At 40.0% G+C, this 23,456-nt stretch overlaps 1 protein-coding gene across 2 annotated transcripts in view; it reads left to right on the top strand.

The window, feature by feature from the left end:
* The window catches only part of slc25a21 (solute carrier family 25 member 21), a 295,483-nt gene that overhangs the window by 64,305 nt on the left and 207,722 nt on the right, over positions 1 to 23,456 (top strand). The window lies entirely within an intron of this gene.

Raw genomic sequence — 23,456 nt, 5'->3', positions numbered from 1 at the left:
ATCCTCAATCAACAGATGATTGTATTTGGTAATAATTTATCAAGAATAAAATCTGTTTGTGAAACTAATCACCTCATGTTAGGTCTGCCCTTTTTCAGACCCACCATCTGATATTCATTTTGCCAGCAAGGCAAACATACCAATGAAAATGTACCACAGTATATGGATCATTGTGTCATTGTAGAATGAAATATTTATTTTCTTCTATCATATACATATAGTATGTATATATTTTATATTTTCTGTGACACATAGGTGAAATTTTCATGCTGAATGGAAGAAAATTAATTTTGCATACTGACTTAAACAATTATGACACCAGAATTATGTAATTCCGATTAGTTTTCTATCTTAGAGATTCCTGCAGCCCACTTCCCGGATGTTGAATTTGAGTAGTAAAATTATTGCCCTTTCTAACCTCAACCAGAGATGTTCTCTGTTGATCAAAGAAAAAGCACCAGCCACAAGATGATTTGTTATACAGTGAACTTTGCAACCACTGTGAGGCATGTATTGTACTCTCTGCAGTACATTCAATTGTGGTAAAACCTGAAAGAAATGCGCACACATTTGCTGTTTCTGTATTCCTGAATTATTTCTAGAATGTGCCATATCAGAAAGTATTTATATTAAACTTGAAATCTTCCCAAATAGGGACCAAAAAAATTAGATTAGGCATGAGAATTTTTGGGGGGATTATTTCCTGAAAAAAATGCAATACAGTCATCCCATCTTCTCAATTATTTTGCTTTCTGTAGTTTCAGTTATCTGTGGTTAACTGTAGCTTGAAAATATTAAAAGGAACATTCTAGAAATAAACAATGAATACATTTAAATTGCATGCCATTCTGAATAGCATGACAACACTTGCACTATAAATAATCTCTTTATCTAGCATAGCCATGCTCTGTACACTCACTGCTACTTAGATCATAGAAAAAAGGATAGCATATTTAGGGATTGGTACTATCCATGGTTTCAGACCACCACTGGGAGAATTGGGACATATCCATCGCTGAGAAGGGCAGGAGTGCTGTACTCCCACCAGAACCCAATCACAGATTGGTCTACATGCATACTATTAATTATTATATTTTATATTTATTTATTCAATTTATATCCCATCTTTTTCCTGCCAATGGATTCAACGTGGCTTCCAGAATTTAAAATGTAAATTGGCTAAAAAGTACATTACAAAAGTTTGAAATAAACATTTTAATAAGTCTTTTAAGAGCAGATAGTTAAAGACACACCACAGACTTGGTCTAGGAAGCCACACTTCTGAGTGTGCAAAACTTTAGCAAACTCATCATCAGTTACTGCACTTTATCACTGTTCCTCACCTTTTAGGTTTTTAATGTTTTATTGAGACTGCTCCTCCGCCCCTATCCCTGTTCATTCTTATACTACCCAGGAGCCCTATTCAGAGTTTTACACAGTTTTTCCCACTGTAATCCAAGGGTTGTTGCACTTAAAGTAGAATTATATCCAAAATCTTGAAAGCATAAACATGACCATAATCCAAAGGCTTGATACTTGAACTTGACTATAATCCCAAAGGCTTGAAATTTGAAACAAGATTTGTAATCCTAACAGGAGGCATGAAACTTAAACAGGAAAACCTGCAGAAAAGAAGGCTGAGAGGAGACATGATGGCCATGTATAAATATGTGAGGGGAAGTCATAGGGAGGAGGGAGCAAGCTTGTTTTCTACTGCCCTGGAGACTGCGGAACAATGGGTAGAAACTACAGGAAAGGAGATTCCACCTGAACATTAGGAAGAATTTCCTCACTGTGAGAGCTGTTTGGCAGTGGAACTCTCTGCCCCAGAGTGTGGTAGAGGCTCCTTCTTTGGAGGCTTTTAAGCATAAGCTGGATGGTCATCTGTCACAGGTGCTTTGAATGCGATTTCCTGCTTCTTGGGAGGGGGTTGGACTGGATGGCCCATGAGGTCTCTTCCAACTCTATGATTCTATGATTCTAAGATACAGACCCAAGAACAGAACTCCTAACTCAGAGCTCCCAAGACAGGCAACTTGACCCATGAAAATCTAATGTTGATCTCCCGACTGAATATCGACTCCAATTCCTTAAGAATACTCTCCCTTGGCCATGACATCACCCTTTCTTATATCTGGGTTCCCTTTCTTTATCTTTCAGTCTCTGGGAACACTGGATTTGTTTCTGTTTCACACTATCCCTTCTGATCTGTAAATGCTGGGTTATCTGTAACCCTCCTGTCTCCTTCACATTCCTTTCAAAGTCAATCCCTGGCTGATTCTCATGAGAATCACTGCCTATTTCCCAGACAACAGATCTACCCAAAATATTCCCATTGTCTCAAAAAAAACCCCAAATTCCCCCCCCCCCCCCCGCAGCAACACCAGGCTCAAACAGAAAATTGTCATCCTCATCCTCAGAGGCTTTCCAGTCAAAGAAAAAGTAGCTAATGCCATTCATGATCAAAACCAATAGCTTTTCCTACTATTCTCACTATCCCACCCCATTCCAGTGCTTTCCCTCCTCCCTGTCCCTTAACACAATTTTCCCACAAGAAAAAGTTAGTCCATCCAGATGCCAGCAAGTCTTTCCAACAGTGCCTCCTGCTGACCTCGAGATGTCACGGAGATTTGTGGTGAACTTCTTAAACAGCAGAAATTGGTTGGCTCCTGACATTAATATTATAAAAGCTATTAGCTGGTCAGAAGTACTACCTTCTCAAGTGAGTTACCATATGACTCCATTCATTCTAAGGCTCCTTCTACACTGCCAGATAATCCAGGTTATTAAAGCAGAAAATCCACATTATCTGATTTGAACTGGATTATCTCAGTCTACACTACCATATAATCCATTTCAAAGTAGATGATGTTGATTTTATACTGCTGTGTAGAAGGGACCTTAGAGAAAGCTGGAAATGGTTGTTAGGATTCTTTTTAGTTTGAGGATGGCTTTGGCATTGAAAATTCACTAAAAACTGATGAATGATCTAGAGAAAGCTAATATTCTTGCATCGATTGTCATCTTTCAGAATCATCAAGAACTGCATCCTTCTGGATAGGATATCTGGGTTATGAACTCGGCATGTTGTACTTAAGGAAACATTATTTCTACAATCATCCACTTTTGAATATCATGCTGCTGCCCTGATAATTGCTTCAAATTAATGCTTAAATGTTTCCTTTCCAAAATAAACAAGCTGTTAAATAACTATATAACTATATTTCAGAGGCTGCACTAGGACCCCTGCTCTAGCTGGCTCCACTTCTTCCAACAATTGGAAGAAACATTAGGCTTACTATGTGCCATCAAATAACTTTCAGCTATACTCTGAATGAGAGACTCCAAGAACTTTAGTCATCAACTCCTCCACTCAAATTTTCCACCAACTTAGAGGCAAACTGTTTAATGAACTGTTTGCAGTTACTAGGCCTTGTGCTTCAGAAGCTTAGAAACAAACTAATCTTTGGGAAGCAAAAAAAAAATCAACTGGAATATGAAGTGTTCTACTGACTTGTATATTATGGGAAGGCAATCTTTAAGCATTAATTAAAAGCAATTATTTATTTACTATATTTTTACCCCACTCTATCTCACCCCAAAGGGGACTCAGAGTGGCTTATCAGGACAGTAGCATTATATTCAGCAGTGGATGACTGTATAAATAATGTTTCTTTTAAAAATTGGTTCTTGCCAGTACTGTCTGTGATATTGAATGATTTTCTCCTCTGTCCTCTTTAGCACTGACCATCTGGGACTTATAGTCTATGTCTTAAACAATGGTTGGTGTTTTCAGAATTGATAGTGCATCAGATTGTTTCCCTTAATGACATAGTTTCATCAAATGGTGTCTTTTATTTTTAATTCTGACTCTTAACTTGACTAACTCTGTGGGATAGGAGTAAAGTGCTGGAAATTATCAGTATTGGAAATAGTGGAAGAGCCAGAGGGCATTTTAGTCAGCACCATGCAAGTACACAGGCCTGAATCCCATTGCCAGTCCCGCTAGAGTAGACTCACTGAATCAACTACATTTACTGAAATACTGAGTTATCAATGGGTATAACATAACTGGAACTCACAACCAGATTTAGATCATGGTAGCTGGCTGATACTTCCCCATAGCCCTACTATCCTTATATACATCCAAACACAATTGTGAAATCTAATTGCTGGACCCTCTTTTTCTGATTCTAATACACCGACCACCTAACGCTAAAGTTTTTTGGACAAGGTGATGTCTACAAAGTTGTTTTGGAAAACAAAATCCTGGGGAAAAAATTAAATACAGCTGTTTTGCGAACCAAAAAAACACACAAAGCTTAAAATCCTTTACACTGATTGGCTGGATTACACATAGTGTGGGTCACTGCTTATAATAATTGCCAGTTATTTTCCTCTGTTAAAATGAGCACCAACTAAATATTAGAAACAGCCTTGAAAATGAACTGGGAATGTGGATATGCCTAGGGCCTTTATTTTCATTGCCTGCATAATAAGAGGATCTGAGAAGGCAGCCTTTCACATGCCATGTTGTCTTTTGTTATATAATGAAATGGAATTTGATTCTCCAGCATAGGGAATCCTAAAAATCAAGTACAGGAAATCATACTACCCTATATTGTAGAAGAAAGCATTAGTAGATGTCTGATTGGGTCTTTTTGTCTAAAATTCCAAAATAATGGCATTCGTAAATATCATGTAAAAATAGCTTCTGACTCTTCAGGCTCATCCCTCCCTTTATCTGAAATGTGTACTACTATTTATGTTTGCTATTTCAAAGCTGTATTCCTAGGGTAACATATTTCAATAATAACTTTTGTTGAGAGGTAATACAAGTATACCATAGACATGATTTGGACTGCAATCCTAAAAGTATGTTTTTTCTATCATACTTACTTTTTATTCAGTTGTTACTTAAGCATATTGGCTGAACATAGGAGAAAAAGTCCTATCTACGATCTGCACCATTGGTAAAAGGATGATTAAATAATATTTTCAAAGTACACTATAATATAACTGGCAAAATCAACTTCTACCTTCTTCTCATGCAAAAAATTAATAAACTTGTGTTAGTTTCACCATGTAGTTTCATGTTTCCATGTAAGATCTGTAGAGTACTTGCAGATCCCTGAAAATTCACACATGTACACTAAGTCAGTGATTCTAAACCTCTGATATCTTGTGTCATATCAATCACTCTTATCAAAATGTGCCAGCCAATGTTTTCCTAAGAGAGCGAGTAATAGACTTCCATTTTGTTTTTATACTTATCAATTATAGTAAGTTTTAAAGACATAAAAATTGCATTAATATCCCCCAAAATAGACATCCCTGCCCACAAAAGGAAATTTATGTTGAATACACATAGTTTAATGTTGCAATAACTGCAAAACACAAAAAGATAACATTAAAATTGCAATAATATTATTGTTATGACATTGTTAACCATTGTGTCCCAGTGACATTATTCCACTAGTTGAAAAGCATAACCCTAAGGAACATTTAGTCATTGGAAGATTGGATAGCCACAGAGATGACCCATTTTGTGGGTTCCTACTAAATCAGCTTTGTTTGTTTTACCCCAGGATATGGAGCACAACTAATCAGAATGCTGTTCAAAGAAAATAGATCTTTTTGTAGCCAGTCGGCTGTTCTTGGATACCAGAAATACCTAATGGCAATCTAATACTGTAATTTAGTTGGCCAGTTGTGGGATTGACTAGACAACTGTTCCTCTGGGAGTAATTTAAACTTTAATTTCATGGAATGTGTCCTGTTACAGGTTAAACATCTGTATACAGAGGTTGTATCTTTGTGGTTTGTGCTGCACATATGCACTGCCTTCTTTCCATATACATTTTAAATTAAATCTGTGTTCTATGAAATCCACATATTGCCTTCAGAGACCACCTACATCAAAACTCTGACATCATGTTTTCTTTGAGATTCATTGTGGTAAATTGTACAGATCATGCTTACCAGGCCTTTACTATTGTTACAAGTGAGCAGCTTGCTAATCATGCAGAAGAGAAGTAATTGCAGCCCTAGATGCACATTTGTTTATACTTTTCAGAGAATAGAAAGAATTAATCTAATCTGTGTATAGCATATGTGCCGAATGCACAGGGGATTCGTCTACTTGACTTTAATACATACATCAGTCTTCTCCATGCATTTTGACTTAATATCTTAAATCGAACATAGTTTAAGTTCCCCAATCACCTATCCTTTTGCACTATTTTTATTTCAGTCTTTAATCTTACTTACATTTAATAAATGCCATTCAAATGCACCTTGAAATACCAAACTATCACAACTGATTGTATGATTACCATTATTCACTCTTGATCCAAATTACATATTGCCTTGTTCTAATCATAGGTGGCACTAAAATATGAATTCAAGTTTCAACCAGCTTTTGTAGTGTTTATAAGATAAATAAAATCTAACAGATATTTTGCTCAGTTTCTTGCAATCCCATTCATCACAGTGGGACTGAGTGGGTTGCATGTGATTTTGAAAAAATGTAAGCAAAGAAGAAGATATGTCCTTTTGTATCATTATTCAGTATCAAAAAGCAATTGAATATAAATGATAGCTCCAGAATTTTGTTTCTCGTTCCTATATAATATTTAAAGAAGGCCAGTGATCTATTCAGCAATTTTGCATTCTAATTTTTCGGATACAAATTTTATAAAGTTTATGGAATTAAATCTTTGTTGAAAGCTTTTCTCGAAAATTAGAAGACAAATTACTAGATGCATCATCATTGTTCTTTAAGACTTAAGGAATATACTGTATATATGGAGGAGGATTAATTATGTATGGAGAGGAGGATTAATTACATCTTGATAGATACGTCTGAGTTGGACACCTAACTCGTTTGTAAGCTATATACAGTAGAGTCTCACTTATCCAAGCCTCGCTTATCCAAGCCTCTGGATAATCCAAGCGATTTTTGTAGTCAATGTTTTCAATATATCATGATATTTTGGTGCTAAATTCGTAAATACAGTAATTACAACATAACATTACTGCATATTGAACTACTTTATCTGTCAAATTTGTTGTATAACATGATGTTTTGGTGCTTAATTTGTAAAATCATAACCTAATTTGATGTTTAATAGGTTTTTCCTTAATCCCTCCTTATTATCCAAAATATTCGCTTATACAAGCTTCTGCTGGCCCGTTTAGCTTGGATTAGTGAGACTCTACTGTACCATCTTAGCTCAAACAATTATATTTTGTCAAAATTTAAAGTGTTTTAAAGAACTTATTATGTGTAAAGTTTGAGTTGTATTACGTTGCTTATTTTAAGTTGTTGACTTTAATTTTATTGAGTTTGTCTTTGTTATATGTTACTATTGGCAATGAATGTTTGCCACTCTGTTTTATTTTGCTGGAAACCACCCTGAGTTTTTTTGGGGAGATAGGTGGGTTATAAAGAAAGCATTATTATTATTATTATTATTATTATTATTATTATTATTATTATTTACTCATGTATAAACTGAAACATATTAGGTAAAAAAAAATCTGAGTTGAATTATACGCAGGTCAATGTAAGTACTCTACATTAACTTTACCAAAAAAGAAGAAACTATCCTTTTCACTGAGTAGCATGGAGAAAAGTGAGAGCTGTGATGACTCATGGGCCATGTAGTCCCGTTCCTAGTGCTGTTGTGACAGATGAAGAGGAAAACTTGGGTTTTCCACCTTTTCAGCCAGAAAGGGAACTTTCCCAGCCTGAATTAGAGCCCTTGCACCTGCAGGAGGTTTGTATTCCAGAAATCTGCCAAACAAGCCCTGAGTCAAAATCTCCCCCATTTTCTCGCCGTAATTATTATCTACAACAAAAAGGAGTTCAGCAGGCTAATCGCCGAAGCCTGAGAATCGCAGCAAAGCATTCTGATGATTAAGCCTGCTTCCATGAGAAATTTTAGGGAGTCATACATCTGGACACAGAGATTGACTTTCGTTTCTGGTTTCCCCAGAGAAGTGTTCTCTGGTGGGAAACGAGGCCCTATTTAGGTTCCTTGCCCCTTTTGGAATCTTGCGGAGTCAATTCGTCAGCTACTGGAGTAGCGTGTGTGGACAGCTACTCCGTTTCCAAGCCTCGTTCCTGTTTCCAAGCCTTGTTCCTGTTTCCAAGCCTTCGTTCCCAGCCTTGTTTACTTCCACGGATCTTGCCTTGCTTCCCGGACCTTGCCAAGTAAATTCCACGGATCTTGGTTTTGCTCCTCGTTTCTTGTTGCCTTGTTCAAGCCTCGTGTTCCAAGTATCAAGTTATTACCTAGCCTTGCTCAAGTTTCATGGACTAAAGGACCTTGTCATCTCCCCTCACTTCGCTTGGCGAAGTGAGTGTTTCGGTTATTGGATTACAACTTTGGACCTTAATATTTCATATTGGACATTGTTTCTTTGGACTAATTTTGACCTTCCCTGAAAGGTCTACTCCTGAACTATTTCCTACACTTGCTTTTATTTACCCTATACAATTCCTTAATAAAGATATTAGTTAGATTCTGGCCTCTGTGTATGGTTATTGGTGCTCTGCAGCCTGGGTCGTGACAGAGCTTAGTCCTGGGAGAAACTAAAGAAGCATTGACCCCATTCTACTCTTGTCACTACCGTTTTTTAAATACTTAGACCAAAAATGGTTGTAGCCATAAATAGCTGGCCCTTTGAGGCAGTGTTGCTGGCACTTGCTTCTCTTCATGGAATGATTCTCAACTTATCCATAGGTAATATCAAAATTTTCACCTCAAAACCTGTTCTCAATTTATATATGAGATTGAGTTATATATGAGTATATATGGTAGGTAAGACAAAAAATGCACAGCATGAGAACAATTTGATTCATGCTTGGTGGACTCGTTTCTGACTCCCATATTTGGACCTTAGAAAAAAAAATTCTTACGAATAAACAGTTCCTGCATGGTTGAAACAAGTAACCTTTTCCAAACTCTGAATCCAGAGCATCATCCTTCCACTTCTGAGTTAAGCATGAATTCAGCATGTCATTGCGTTCATTTTCCTTAAAAGTAACAGTCCAAATTCTGCCTAAAAATAATCTTCAAGACATTTTTTTTTCCATCTTAGACATCAGTGAGGGGTGACAGCGAGGAGGAAAAATGAAGGGCTAAAAGGTAGAGAAATGAAGGGGAAACAATAATTTTTTTAATAAATGGCAGTTGCCCAAGACTGCTCATGGGATAGGAATGTTAAAGAACTCCTGGTGAGGTGTATTAATGGCCAGTGGTGTAGTCATACGTATCATATGCCTTTTCCTTTTATAACCATGTCTCATCAAAATATGTGTTATGGGAAGGGAGAAATATGTGGTGGTAGTGATGGTGAATCCCTTCCATTTATAAATAATGTTTTCTAGGTTCTTATTTACGTCTCAACCATAATTGGTTATTTAATTTTAGTTCTACCTTTTCCTTAAGAATTTATGCACATAATGGACTATGAGAAATGGAACACAAGACAACTATGATCAAGAAACAATGGGCAAATCTTGTCAACAGAAGCTCAGTTAGAATCAGAGAATCATAGAGTTGGAAGAGCCCACAAGGGCCATCCAGTCCAAACACCTATCATGTAGGAATACACAATCAAAGCACTCTTGACCAATGGCCATCCAGCCTCTCTGATGCAGCATATTTCACTGTCTTCCTAATGTTAGATGGGATCTCTTTTCCTGTAGTTTTAATCCATTGCTCTGTGTCCTGATCTCTGGTGCAGTACAAAATAAGCTTGCCCCCTCCTGAAGATGACATCCTTTCAGATATCATGATGTCACTTCTTAATTTTCTCTTTTTAACATTTTCCCTACTTGTTTTCGTTTTTCCTTTCTTCTTTGTATTGTTTCCCAACTATTTTTTAATGGTAAACTTTTTCAGATCAGGACTCTACTGGGTATTTCCGCATATTCTTTAGAGAAAAATATTAGTATTGCCAAGATTTGATTTGAGACAGGTTGCCTCAACAAAGCAAAACAACCTGGTGAGCCCTTATGTGAGATCTTGTCTCCAGCACAAGATTGAAACATAAGGCAGTTTTTCACATCATCATCATCTTATCCTTACTGAGGACAAAATGTAACTTCTTGGGTTATGTATATTTCACACACACATCCCTGGATAGAATACAGAACAGATCAAACCATCTTTAAGACTTTAGTGGATGCTGCAGGAATAATTATGTGTCTGATTCTTGAGTGTTCGAAGCTTCATTCACATCCCTCTGCCTGATTGAGCTTGGGATGGGAAATGCTCTGCATCATTATTGCCTGCCTAAGATCGAAGAGAACCGTAGTGGTTTCCTCCATGGTTGTCTTGTTGTGTTCAAACAAGTAGTGAGATCTATAGGACAGCAAGACAAACCAGATGGTTCAGCACCCCGGAGAGCTCCAGTTGTTTCAACAAGGTATTGAAGTGCAACTGAAGTATTTTCAATTTCATGGCCAAAACTACTACTCTTGGGTTGCACTTTTTGGCTTGAAGCCGTACATTTGTCTTGCCAGGAATTCTGGCTTAGCATGCATGGCCTAACATTGATGTACACCCTACATGATCTTTGGAGCTATTGGAGGAAGGTGATTCTTCACCACAGAGGTCCAATCTTTTACGATCAGGGATTATCTTCCCCCAGTTGTGCATGGACCTAATGTCTCCTGTGTTGGCTTCACTGGGTCCTCAGTCTTGTTATAATCCCAAGCTATGACATTTTCCACTGGGGATGGTGAGCCATGCACCAGGGCAGAGTTTCTCAATTGTGCTTCTCCAGATGTTTTGGACTTCAGCTCCTGCAATTCTTAACAGCTAGCTGGTTGGGATTTCTGGGAGCTGAAGTCCAAAACACCTGGAGGAGCACAGTTTGAGAAACACTGCACTGGGGGAATGCCCAATCATTGAATGAGGAACACTTATCCATTATTAAACTGGGAGAGTGAACAACAAGGAGAGAAAGTCTTAGAATTTGTTTTTTTGGGTTTGGAAAGTATTGGGGAGGCATCTCTGTATCTCTTTGTTGGCTGGATTGGGGTTTCTGGGCAGGCCATATTAGGCCTATAGGTTTGAAGGTTCCTTATCCTAAGATAGATAATACTGAATTGGATGAACCAGTGATTCAGATCAATTTCCATTGTTTATACTCAGTTTTGGAAATCTGGATTTTAATGGTTTCTTTAGTGTTGATAAATTTTATTTTAATAATAGGTTTGATTTAATAATGGATATATTTTCTGAATTTGTCCAGTTTCGAAGTAACCTGGCTCATTACTGTTTCCCCTTTGTAAGAAAGAAAGTTCAGTGTTTTTACAATTAAAATTTGATACAAGGTATGCTTTCATTTTTAAATTTTTACATTACTTTTTGAGGAATTATTTTGGGGAGTATTGTCCATGTTTTGCATTTTAAAGGTGTTTTACTTTTCAAATGCATAAAAAGTAATGTGCATTCCTTAAAATATCAATACACACTACTCAGAAATATTGAGTAATAACGAAAGGCTTTGGTAATTTTTGGTACTTCCAACATGTTAGCTCTTTTTCAGTCAAATTTTCAAATTTTGCCACAGTTGAGAGAGAGAAGTGTAAATAAGAATACAATAATTATGTCACTAGTCATTCAAATATGTTTCTTGGGCACTTTCTTTTGCTAGAAAAGCATAAGTGAGTAATTAGAAAATTGCTGCCTTGATTAAGCTTAATAGGAAACATTTCAATTAGGCTAAAGCTGCATTGGGAGGAAGTAGGTTTTTACAAAGGGAAACATTACATGTCATGCAACTGTCAGCTTTTGCCCACACTAAGAGGTGGAATTAAATAGATCTATGCAAGGCGGGAAGGGGGAGGGAGGAAAAATGATTGCAGTAATTAGATGGAGCTGAATAGTCAAAAGCTAGACCTATAGTCAAACTGATATCATGTCTTGATCATTCCCTCTTTGATAACATTGATCTTATAAAGCATTTCTCTATAACAAATTAGGATAGGAAATCCATGGGAATAGTTAGTTTTCTTCTTCATGAGAAAGAGGCGGATGGGGGGCACAACTGACTTTAGTGTGGGTTTTTTGGAGGGGCAATGTGACTTTTGTGAATTCCTGAGTAATGTGAACAGAATTTTTTAAAGTCACTTGATAATAGATAATTTTATTTATTTGTTGATAATATATTCACATAATAATTTATATAATTAATGTATTCAATTATATAAAACAATTTTAAGGCATTTTATAGGCACAACTAAGGGCTTGCTCTTTCATCACTGTTCTGGAGACAGACTATTTAAGTGAGCCTTTTCTTTAGGACTTCTTTAAGACTCTACATTCAGTCTGTTGACTTACAGTTCCCCAGGTGATCTGTCCTACATAATAATAAGGTGTTCAGCTAAAAGCCCTGTGCTGTTCCTGCCATGAACAGACCAGTGGTTTCCTTAAGGTAAAGGTAAAGGTTTCCCCTGACGTTAAGTCCAGTCATGACCGACTCTGGGGGTTGGTGCTCATCTCCATTTCTAAGCCGAAGAGCTAGCGTTCTCCATAGACACCTCCAAAGTGATGTGGCCGGCATGACTGCATGGAGTGCCGTTACTTTCCCGCCGGAGCGGTACCTATTGATCTACTCACATTTGCATGTTTTCGAACTGCTAGGTTGGCAGGAGCTAGGGCTAACAGCGGGCGCTCATTCCGCTCCCGGGATTTGAACCTGGAACCTTTTGGTCCGCAAGTTCAGCAGCTCAGCTCTTTAACACACTGTGCCACCAGGACCCCCTGTGGTTTCCTTACACTGAGTCAAATCTTTAGACCACCTAGTCTAGTATTTCTATCTTTGCCTAGCAGCAGGTTTCATCTAAGTTCAACCATAAAGCAAAGAAAAGCAGTTGCTTTAACAATCAGATTTGGGGTGTCAATAAAAGGCAGCATTTATGTAATTTGCTATTACTGTATTTTATTGCCATGTTCTTGTGTGCCTTTCCACTGGGCTCCTTCCTAGATTTGGGGGACCTAAAGATGGAAGTACATGCACTTGTAACCTCAAAGTTGGACTTCTGTAATGTGCGTTATATTGAGCTACCTTTGTACTAAGTTCGAAAACTCTAGCTGGTTCAAAATATGGCAGCCAGATTGGGTACAAGAACAACCAGGAGTAAGCCTATTACATCTATCCTAAAGTCATACCACTGACTGCCAATTAGTTTTTGGGCAAAGAACAAGGTGTTGGTTTTGACCTTTAAAGTCCTACATGGTTTGGGTTCAAGTTATCTACAGGATCAGCATCTCCCATAGAATCTGCTCTGCACACTTAGGTCCTCTGGGGGGCAGCTACTCCAGCCTGAAAGAACCCAACTGCGACTGTCACCCAGAGGACCTTTTCATTGGCCACCCCAAGGCTGTGGAACAACCTGCCGGTAGAGCTCCGACAGCTAAATCAGCTGTTGGAATTTAAGGACCTTGTTGCATTGAGGTCCTATTCTGTGGGGCAGCGTGGGGAAACCATTGTCCCATGCCACACATTGTCCCTTGCATCCTTTATCCCATCCCACAGGGCGAAGTGTCACTGCCCAGCTTTCCCCCATTGGAAAGCCTCCCATGTCCCGAGGGAAGTGTCCTACTATGCTGTCAAGATGCTTCCTCTACGGAGCCCCACCGCAAGTTGCCTGGCATTGTGTGATGGTGTCCAGCGGGCTCCAAGGTGGAAGCGTTATGGCAGTGTGCTAGAATGCTGATTTTTCCACATGTGATGAGGTGGTAAGATACAATTGAAGCTCCATCTCTTCCGGCAAAGCCTACCAAGCCAGTTTTAAGCATGAATTTTAAACTTGTGTTCTGTGTTTTAATGTCTGTCTTGTGTATCTAATACATATTTTATAAAAATGCATTTTAATATGTATCTTTTATAGAACTACATAATATCTGTGTTTATAGAATTTTTGCAATGTTTGTGTGGTTTGACTCTGCTGTGACCCGCCTTGAACCACGAGGAGAGGCAGGTAAAAAGTAAAATAATAATAATAATAATAATAATAATAATAATAATAATAATAATAATAATTGCTTCTACTACTACTACTACTACTACTACTACTATTATACCTTTGCTATTGTGAGTGTATGGGAGTGCATTTGAGATTTCATTTCGGATAGAAAAATATCTTGTTTCAGTTTTGTCTTCAGGATCTCAGGTAAAGGTATTCCACACATTTCCTAGCTAAATAACCTTTAAGGCTATATGATTGGGGTAACCAATTACTTTTTGCATGCAAAATTTGTATAAACTTTCCTTTTGGGACCAAAATTACTAAAATGTTATGCTGGGTAATTAAAAACAATCACAGAGCAGTTAAATTTTAAAAATCATGTGTAGTGCTTCCTTTTCCTCGCCATTCGTTTAGATGAAAGAAACCATGAGTATTTCAATGTGGAATCTTTTCTGTCAAATAATATCTGGGAATGGGCTGAAGGAGAGAGCGAGCAGGGCTGAAGAGTAAAAAAAAATTACAAAGTACATTGAGCATGAAATTGAAGCGCTCAAGGGAGGGTTTCATTTTCCCTTCTTAAAATCAAAAGGAGACCTCCTAGCCTCTGATAATAATTTTAGCAACAAAGACCAGACTGCGAATGATTTTTGTCATTTTTTCCTTCTCGATAATGTGAGAAGTGCTCCTCAATATCCTATTTTCTAGCACTTCCTGAGAGTATGTGTATTGCATGTATTTTATTGATTCGTAATGTGTAGCCAAGAATGTCCCCTCTGAGAATCTATTAAAGCCTGATATGGAGTTTGTTTAGCCTGGAAATACTTGGCCTGAGGTAAAAAACCATTGGAGGTTTGCATATCCGCAGTTATAATTTAGTCATTTGTGTTTGGATGATGTATGACAATTTGACTAATGACTGCCCTGCAGAGGAATGCCTACCAAGCTGACATTTGGGATGTTGTGTTTTTCAGTCTATATTCAGGTGTGTTTTCTGGCAATGCAAAGGGACAGAATGTATTTTGCTTTCACACTTGGCATTTTTCTCCCTTTGAATTTGGTTTGTCATCTTCTCCCCAGAAGCTGTATTTGGATGAAGTTCTGTATTCTGACAGAAGCTTGACAGCCTGCCAAAAAAAGTGGAAATAGAGGCAACGTAAAGTAAATACTGATAATATTTCTCTCTCCCTTTCTTTTACTCTTGAACATTTTTAATAAAAAGGAAAAGCATATGTTCGTAGCCTAACTTGTCCCAATAGAGGGTCAATTACAACCATTTGGCTGCGAATCCAATCCAAGAAAAATACCAAGTAAAGAAACAGCAACAGCAGGTACCAAGGGCCCCCACTACAGTCAGATGTTCTCAGTGCATGTCAAATGTGAACATAAAGCCTATGGGTAAGATATTTTTCATCCTTCAGTTTCCCATGAAAGTCCAAAAATGAATCAATAAACCAAGGAGACATTTTTGCATAGTTAGGTATTTTCCTGGAAAGCCCTATAAATGTTCACAAAGATGTGCATTCTTTTAATGGGGTCATGAGAAGAATAAATTGATGTCAGATTTAGACAAATACTGCCTGGCCAGGTATTCATGTACAGATGTGAATTCAAGTTTATCAAGGCAATATATGTTCAAACACAGTTCAAATAGTGACCTTTCTTTCACTTATTATATGACTAGTCACAAAAAAGAAAGGTTAGAAAAGCACCCCATGCCATTCCATCTCAGATGGTCTGTGAACAGGGACTAGCTTGGTACACAACACTCCTTATTTCTATCACACAAACAGGGTTCTATGATTTTGCGGGAAAAACAAAGGTATTGTGTATTAATAGCTACACGCTACAATAATTGAACAACCGAGGCTGCAATCCCATATTTACTTGCTTGAGAATAAGCCTGTTGTGTACGTGATACTATAACCTCTTGCATAAATTCTTTGCACATGTATTTGTGCAAGAATATAATCCAGTGTAAATGATGAGGTAGTATGGATTTTCACTCCATGCCATTAATCTGTATTTAGGCCACTTGGGATGCATCTGCACTATAGAATTAATACAATTAGATAGCACTTTAACTGCCTTGGATCAATACCATGGAATCACTGGAGTTGTAGTTTTTGAATGACTTTAGCCTTCTCTGTCTTCTGGTGCCACGCCAAACTACGAAACCAAGTCCACTCAGACCGACAAATATTGCCACCACATAGGATTTTCAAAGGAGGTTTACCAATATTTTCGTCTAAGGATAAGATAGTTTGGCTTGCATAAAGTCACCCAGTGAGTTTCCATGGCTGACCATGGATTCAGCTTTGGGTTTCCAGATTCCTTGTTCAACATTCAAACTGCTATTCTATACTAGGTAAGTTATAGCAAATGCCAGGTCCCGAAATTCTTATTTATGGTGAAAGTGGGCTAATGAAAATAAATATATGTAGGCTAGGCTAATGAGTGTAGTATGGTTATTGTTATGGTTGAGCCTTATGGCTCCAATTCTGGGAGACGTGGTCGTAAGACTCCTCGAGAGTCAGACTCTCTTGAGGAGCGAGAGAGGAAACGGCTGCGGGACTTATTTGCAGAACCGACAGACGAAGATTCCTTTGAGGGTTTTACCGAGGGAATGGAGGAACAGGTGGTTAGCTCAGAGGAGGATGACATGGAATGGACTCGTGTGAGGGAGGATTTGGGTGTTCCTGGTAATGATAGCATGGGAAGCAACTGGCGGGTTGCAGGATCGGACCCGTGGACGAGTTGGAGGGATGGAACGGGATCCACAGCTGGGGATGCTGTGGGGCGTAGTCAAAGATGTTTTAGCTCTGATGAGGATGATGATGATGAGGCACCTGGAATTAGGGGAGCAGCTGATAGTGATGAGGAGTTGTAAACTGGCATAAAATGGGGTTTTGAATCCAGGGCTAATTGCGTTGGGCAAGGTAATCTGGACGAACGCTTGGGCTCTTGTTGGGAATTTCCTGAAGACGGGTGTGTTTCGTTTGCTGAATACGTAAGTTACCAAGGACATTGGGCATAGACGGCGGGAGGAACTGTGTGGGCTTTTGTTGTGCAACCTGTGTTTAATCTTATTAGCTTGGACCTCCGTCGTCTTCTTGACGGACATTGTTTACCTACTCTGGATTGACGCTGGATTGACTGACTGACTACGACCTTGGACTATCCTTTCTGTGGCTATCGGTGGAATTCGTGGAACCTTAGACGCCTGCACCTGGCTATCGACCTCGGACCGGATTGGGACCCCGCTGACCGCTGCAACCCTGATTGATGTGTTTGGACCCGGAGTTCGCCCGCTGCACGGAGGAGTAACAACTTAGTTACTCAACCACAGCTGCTGAGTAGCAGAGAGGAATCTGCTGCCAGTATTTATGTTTTATTGAATCTTTGTTTACCAGCTTTTGTTTGTTTAAAGTGCCAGGCTGAAGTAAGCATTTTTGGTTTAACCCGGATTAAACTCCTGTTTAATCCGGTTTATCTTTTGAACCATTTTTGAGTGACTTTTCATATTGAAGGCGAGTGTTTGCCTAGCCCTTTGTTTTTTACGAGCATTTTTTGGTTCTGTATCTTTAATAAACTGTGTTGAATCTTATCTGGTGGCGTTCTGTCTGTGACAGTTATAGAACCAACAAATGCATATTACACCTAATCCTGTAAATTCAGCCAATTAACAATCAAGAATAACCATACTATATAAACAAGTGGTAAGTGGAGAACCCAGCCAGAGAAGTAGAGAAAAAACCCAGGGGTTGTCTACCCGCAGTTTAGCCTGGCAAACACATCTGATGGCAGATAGCTAGGGCTAGACAACCCAAATAAAAATTCTTATCCAACTGGTATCAGAGACTGTGGAATGACCTTCTGGAAGAGACCCGACAGACAGCTTTTGGAATTTAAAACACACCTGAAGACTTATCTCTTCCGGCAGGCCCATCCAGTCAGTTGTAATCATGAATTTAAAACTTGTGTCTTGTGTTCACTATTTTTAATAGCTGTGAGCCACGGTGTCACAAAGAGTTAAACCCTTGTGCCAACCTGAATGTTGCCGGTTCGAAACCGTGAGACAGGGTGAGCTTCCGTCTGTCAGCTCTCGCTTGCGGGAATATAAGAGAAGCCTCCCAACTAACACATCTGGGCATCTTTGTAGACACATCTTTGTAGACGGCCAATTCTCTCATACCAGAAATGGCTTGCAGTATGTTTTAAGCCGCTTCTGACACAATAAAATATATTTTAATCTTTGTTCTGTGTACTTTAACATATGTATTTTGTAGACTACATTTTAATATGTGTATTTTATATAATGTTTATGATGATTATGTGTTTTAGCTATGTTGTAACCCACCTCAAGCCACAAGGAGAGGCGAGGGAGAAATAAAATCATTGTTGCTGCTGCTGTATAACATAGGTAGATATCTTAGTCAACGGTGATGAATGCTGTGAGCTGAATTTCAAGAACATCTTGTGGTTGTTATTCATTAAACTCAAATTGGCTAGTGACTCTATAAGTGACAGACCTCCAAGATACCCTGTCATCAAGGTCCTACGGACTCAGGGCTGTTATTTCTTTGATTGTTTCTATCTACCTGTAATGTGTCCCTCTTCTTTTCTTACTTCCTCCTACTTAATGAACCCTTATTGTTTTTTTCTAATGAATCGTGTCATCCCATGATATGCCCAAAACCTCTCACGTGTGGTCATTTTGACTTCTAGGAGGAATTCAGGCTTCATTTCCTCAAGGACACATTTATTTGTGTTTTTTACAGTCCTTGGTATCTGTAGAACTCTCCTCTATCAACATCTTGCAAATAAGTTCATTCTTTAATGTCCTGCTTTCACAATCACACATAGAAATTGGAAATATGAAGACTCATGTCTTGTATTTATACTTTAGGTTCTTATGTTGTTCCTTCATAATTGCCCTTCTAAGTTCTAGTCTTCTTATTTCTTGATTACAATCTCAGTTTGTTTAAGGTATAGAAAATTCTTGATTACTGTATTTTAGCATCCCCATCATTTGAAAGATGTACAAATAATCTGTGGTTCAGCTGTAACCCTGGGTTTGCAGTTTTGCCTTGAGTTTCTTCAGCAATCATTCCCTGTCTTTTGCTCATTCCTGCTGAACCCATCTTGAACACTTGGCACTTCTTTATTTATATATGGCATTTTGAGTATCACTTCACTTGCATGGGAAATTAATACAATGGTTCTGTGGTTACTGCAATCCCTAGTGTCCCTTTTCTTGGGGAGATATTGGGCATATCTCGACTCTTGGTTTAAACTTCCTTTTGATTTCTTAGATCGTGAAGAACAGGTCACTTGATCTTCTTGTTGTAATTTTCTATTTCTGTGAATTGATGATAGATGTTTTCCTTGTCTTTGTGTAGACTGTTGCTTTCAAGGTTCTGACTGTCTTCAAATTCTATAGGGATAGGTTTACAAAGCTCAAACTCTTGGCTTCATAAAATTTGATAAGTCATTACCTCATTTCTTGATTCTAGGCCAAATTCTCTAACAATGTTTAGTTTGGCTCTTTGCTCCACTTTTGCTTTCCATGATGTCTATGATTATCAACACATCCTATTTTTGTGTGATATGAATATCATCCTGGGCTCCAACATAGGATCTTTCAATTTCTTCCTGTTGGATTGTGATTATATTTTAAATTATGTTCATATTGTTATTATTGTTTTGTGTGCATTCAAGTCATTTTGGATTTATGGCGATTGTATTACAGGATTTTCTTCACAGAATGTATTCAGAAGGGCTTTGCCTTTATTTTTCTCTGAGGCTGGGAGAGTTTGCTTGTCCAAGCTCAAACAATAGGTTTTGATGCCTGGGTGGGATTTGAACCCTGTTCATAGGCCAACAACCAAACCACTACATGGTTGTATAACTAAATAAATATTTAAGATATAAAAATATAAATAACAAATGAATAGTAAATAAACATTATTATGTATTATGTTGATAACTGAAAGTATACTTATTACCAAAAATCATCAAGTTATAAAACAGATAAATTAAGATAGCACAACAAGCAATTAAAAGTACAACAAAGTACATCCTATGAATGTAAAAGCTTTTCCAGCAAACCACCTTGATTGTGATGACTCATGGGCCTTGTAGTCCTGTTCCTAGTACTATTGTGGCAGATAAAGAGGAAAACATGGGGTCCCTTCACCTGCAGGATGTTGATGTTTGCCCTCAAGAATTCAGCCAAACAGGCCTTGGGCAGAACTCCCCTCCGTTTCCCAGGAAGGAATCTTATTCCAGAGAAAGGGGAGTCAGAGAAGCCCAACGGAGGAGTTTACGCATCGCTGCCAAACAAATGGCTGATTAGGCCTGCTTCCCTTGGGAAATTCTAAGGAGTCACACATCTGGACAGAGTTGGGTTTCGCTTCTCGTTCTCTAGGGAAAGAGTTCTGTTGGCGGGAAAACGAGACCCAATATAGGTGTTTGGCACGAGGGATTCTTTGCGGAGTCAATTGATCACCTTCAGGAGAGAGATCGTGTGTGGACTTCGTAACCCCAGTTCCTTGTTTCCCAGATCAAGCTTCAAGCCTTGCCCTGCCTCGCGGTTTTACCACGGACCCTGCTTCATGCTTCATGTTTTGCCTTGTCTCCAGTTACGGACCTAGTCAAGAATCAAGTTTATTTCCAGCCTTGTTGTCAAGCTTCATTGGACTCTAAGACTCTGTTATTTCCCCACACTATTACTTGGCAAAGTGTGTATTTCGGTCAAGTGGATTAAAACTTTGGACTCTAATATCATTTATTGGACAATACATTTTTGGACTATATTTGACCTCATTTGAAAGGTCTGCTTCTGAACTATATTCTTCACTTGTTTTTATTGATTTTATATATTTCTTTAATAAAGATATTAGATAGAGACTGGCCTCTGTGTAAGGTTATTGGTGCCCAGCAGCCAGGGACCTGACAGTTCGACTCCGCCACCCTAACCACCAAACAACCTAAGGCCAGAATGTCTACAGGAACCGGAGCGGACGCTCAACCACCCAGTTACACCATTTCCCAAGAAGAATTCAATCGGATCCGGGACACACTCCGTACGCAGGAGGGAGAAATACGGGGCTTAAAGGAACGCGGAGCCCGACTCCCTGCCCTAGCGCTACCAACCAAGTTTTCTGGAGAAGCCTCCAAGGTTCATGTCTTCCGTCGCCAGTGTCAGGCGTACTTAGAAGCCCGCCAAGCCGAGTTCCCCCAAGAAGATGTCAAGGTGGCGTGGATCTTCAGTCTCCTAGATGGGCCTGCGGCCACTTGGGCAACGGCGTTGTACGATGCGGGTTCCACGCATCTAAACACCACGCAAAATTTCTTGAACCACCTTAGAAAGACCTGGGGGATCGAAGACGACGAGGAGGCGGCCGGCCATAAACTCCGGCGTCTCTTCCAAGGGGACAGGCCGTTGTCCCGGTACATAGCCGAGTTCCGGGTGCTGGCTCAGAACACCGGCTGGAACGATATAGCCCTCAGAGGACAGTTTCGCGAGGGCCTCAACATCGAGATGCAGGAAGAAATCTCTAAGGTGGACCCCCCAGGGACTCTTGAAAGACTCATCAACCAGTGTTTACGGGCTGAAGTCCTGCTTGCCAACAAAAAACAGTGGCTCCGAGGCCAGAGTGGAAGAGCTGGAGTAAAGCCCCCCACTTCTACCAGCATTCAGCCCCGTCCAATATGGAGAACCCCACCGCCAGCCCCAAACCCCATGGGAAGCGAGGAGGAGCCGATGCAGTTGGGCAATGTGCACCCCAGACTAGATGTTACTGAAAAGGCCCGCTGCCAACGCTTGAATCTGTGTTGGTACTGCGGGAATCGGGGCCACTTCGCCAGAGAATGTCCAGCCAAAAAGAAGCCCGCCGCCCGTCTGGCGGCGGCGTCCTCCGCGGAGGCGGAGGCGGCCGAGGCGGCTGGAGCGAAGCCGGCGGGGGAAGCCAGCGACCGGGCGTAGAGAGGCTCGCCAACCCGGTCAAAAACTCCACTCAAGAGCCGCAAACGGGGATCCTATTTCTCCTGGTGGTCACGCTGTGGTCAGTGAAAAAGGGACCCGTCATGATCCATGCCATGATAGACTCAGGAGCAACAAACAATTTCATCGATAGAGAGTATGCAGACTCTCTGGGATTACAATATCATGATTTCAAGAATGCCCGGGTGGTGCAGGCCATAGACGGCCGACCCCTGAAGACAGGTCCAGTAAGCCAATGGACTGAGCCCACCAGAATGTGGATAAGGGAACACATGGAAGAAATCTCCTTCTTCGTTACCGAGGTTCCCCACTTCCCTGTGATTTTGGGTATTCCATGGCTGACACTCCATGACCCAAACATCTCCTGGTCCAACAGAGAACTGCAGTTCGCCTCAAGATATTGCCAAAACCATTGTCTAGTAGCCAAGGTCTGCCATGCCACAGACGCAGAGCCCATCATCACCTTGCCCAAGAAATATTCGGACTTTTGGGATGTTTTCAATGAAAAGGAAGCCGAGAAACTACCCCCACATAGACCCTACGACTGTGCCATTGACCTGGTGGAGGGGGCCCCAATTCCGCGAGGACACCTCTACTCCCTGACTGAACCAGAGCAAGAAGCTCTCAGGGAGTTTATAGAGTCAAACCTCCGCAAGGGGTTCATCAGACCCTCTCAATCCCCAGCCGCTTCCCCAGTGATGTTTGTGAAAAAGAAGTCAGGGGACCTACGCTTGGTTGTGGACTATAGAGCATTGAACAATATCACGAAGCGGAACCGCTACCCCCTGCCTCTGATCTCGGACCTATTGGACCGGCTCCGAGGGGCCAAGGTTTACACCAAGCTGGATCTCCGTGGGGCTTACAATCTAGTTCGCATAAGAGAAGGGGACGAATGGAAAACCGCCTTCCAGACCAAATTCGGATTATTTGAGTCCCTAGTCATGAATTACGGATTATCCGGAGCTCCCGCAACGTTCCAGCATTTTGTCAACGATATCTTCCAGGACTATCTAGATCGGTTCTTGATCATATACCTCGACGATTTTTTGGTGTTTTCTAGATCACAATCAGAACACGAGCAACACGTCAGAATGGTGCTACAACGATTGCGGGATCATGGACTATATGCCAAGTTAGAGAAATGCGCCTTTGATCTGCAAGAGGTAGACTTCCTGGGATACCGCGTCTCGCTACTAGGGCTCTCCATGGACCCGGCAAAAGTTTCAGCAGTATTGGAATGGCGGGCGCCAACCAACAAAAAGGAAGTACAGCGCTTCTTTGGGTTTGCAAACTACTACCGCAAATTCATCCCAGACTTCGCTCGCTGGTCTGACCCAATCACCAGCTGCATCCGAGGGAAAAAGCCTTTCCGCTGGACGGAGCAAGCAGAGAAAGGGTTCCACCAGCTAAAGCAGTTATTCACGACCCAGCCAATTCTACAGCACCCTGATCCTAAAA

This window comes from Anolis carolinensis, chromosome 1, assembly GCF_035594765.1.
Source record: "Anolis carolinensis isolate JA03-04 chromosome 1, rAnoCar3.1.pri, whole genome shotgun sequence".
Lineage (NCBI taxonomy): Eukaryota > Metazoa > Chordata > Lepidosauria > Squamata > Dactyloidae > Anolis > Anolis carolinensis.
This window is presented reverse-complemented; position numbering and strand designations above follow the sequence as displayed.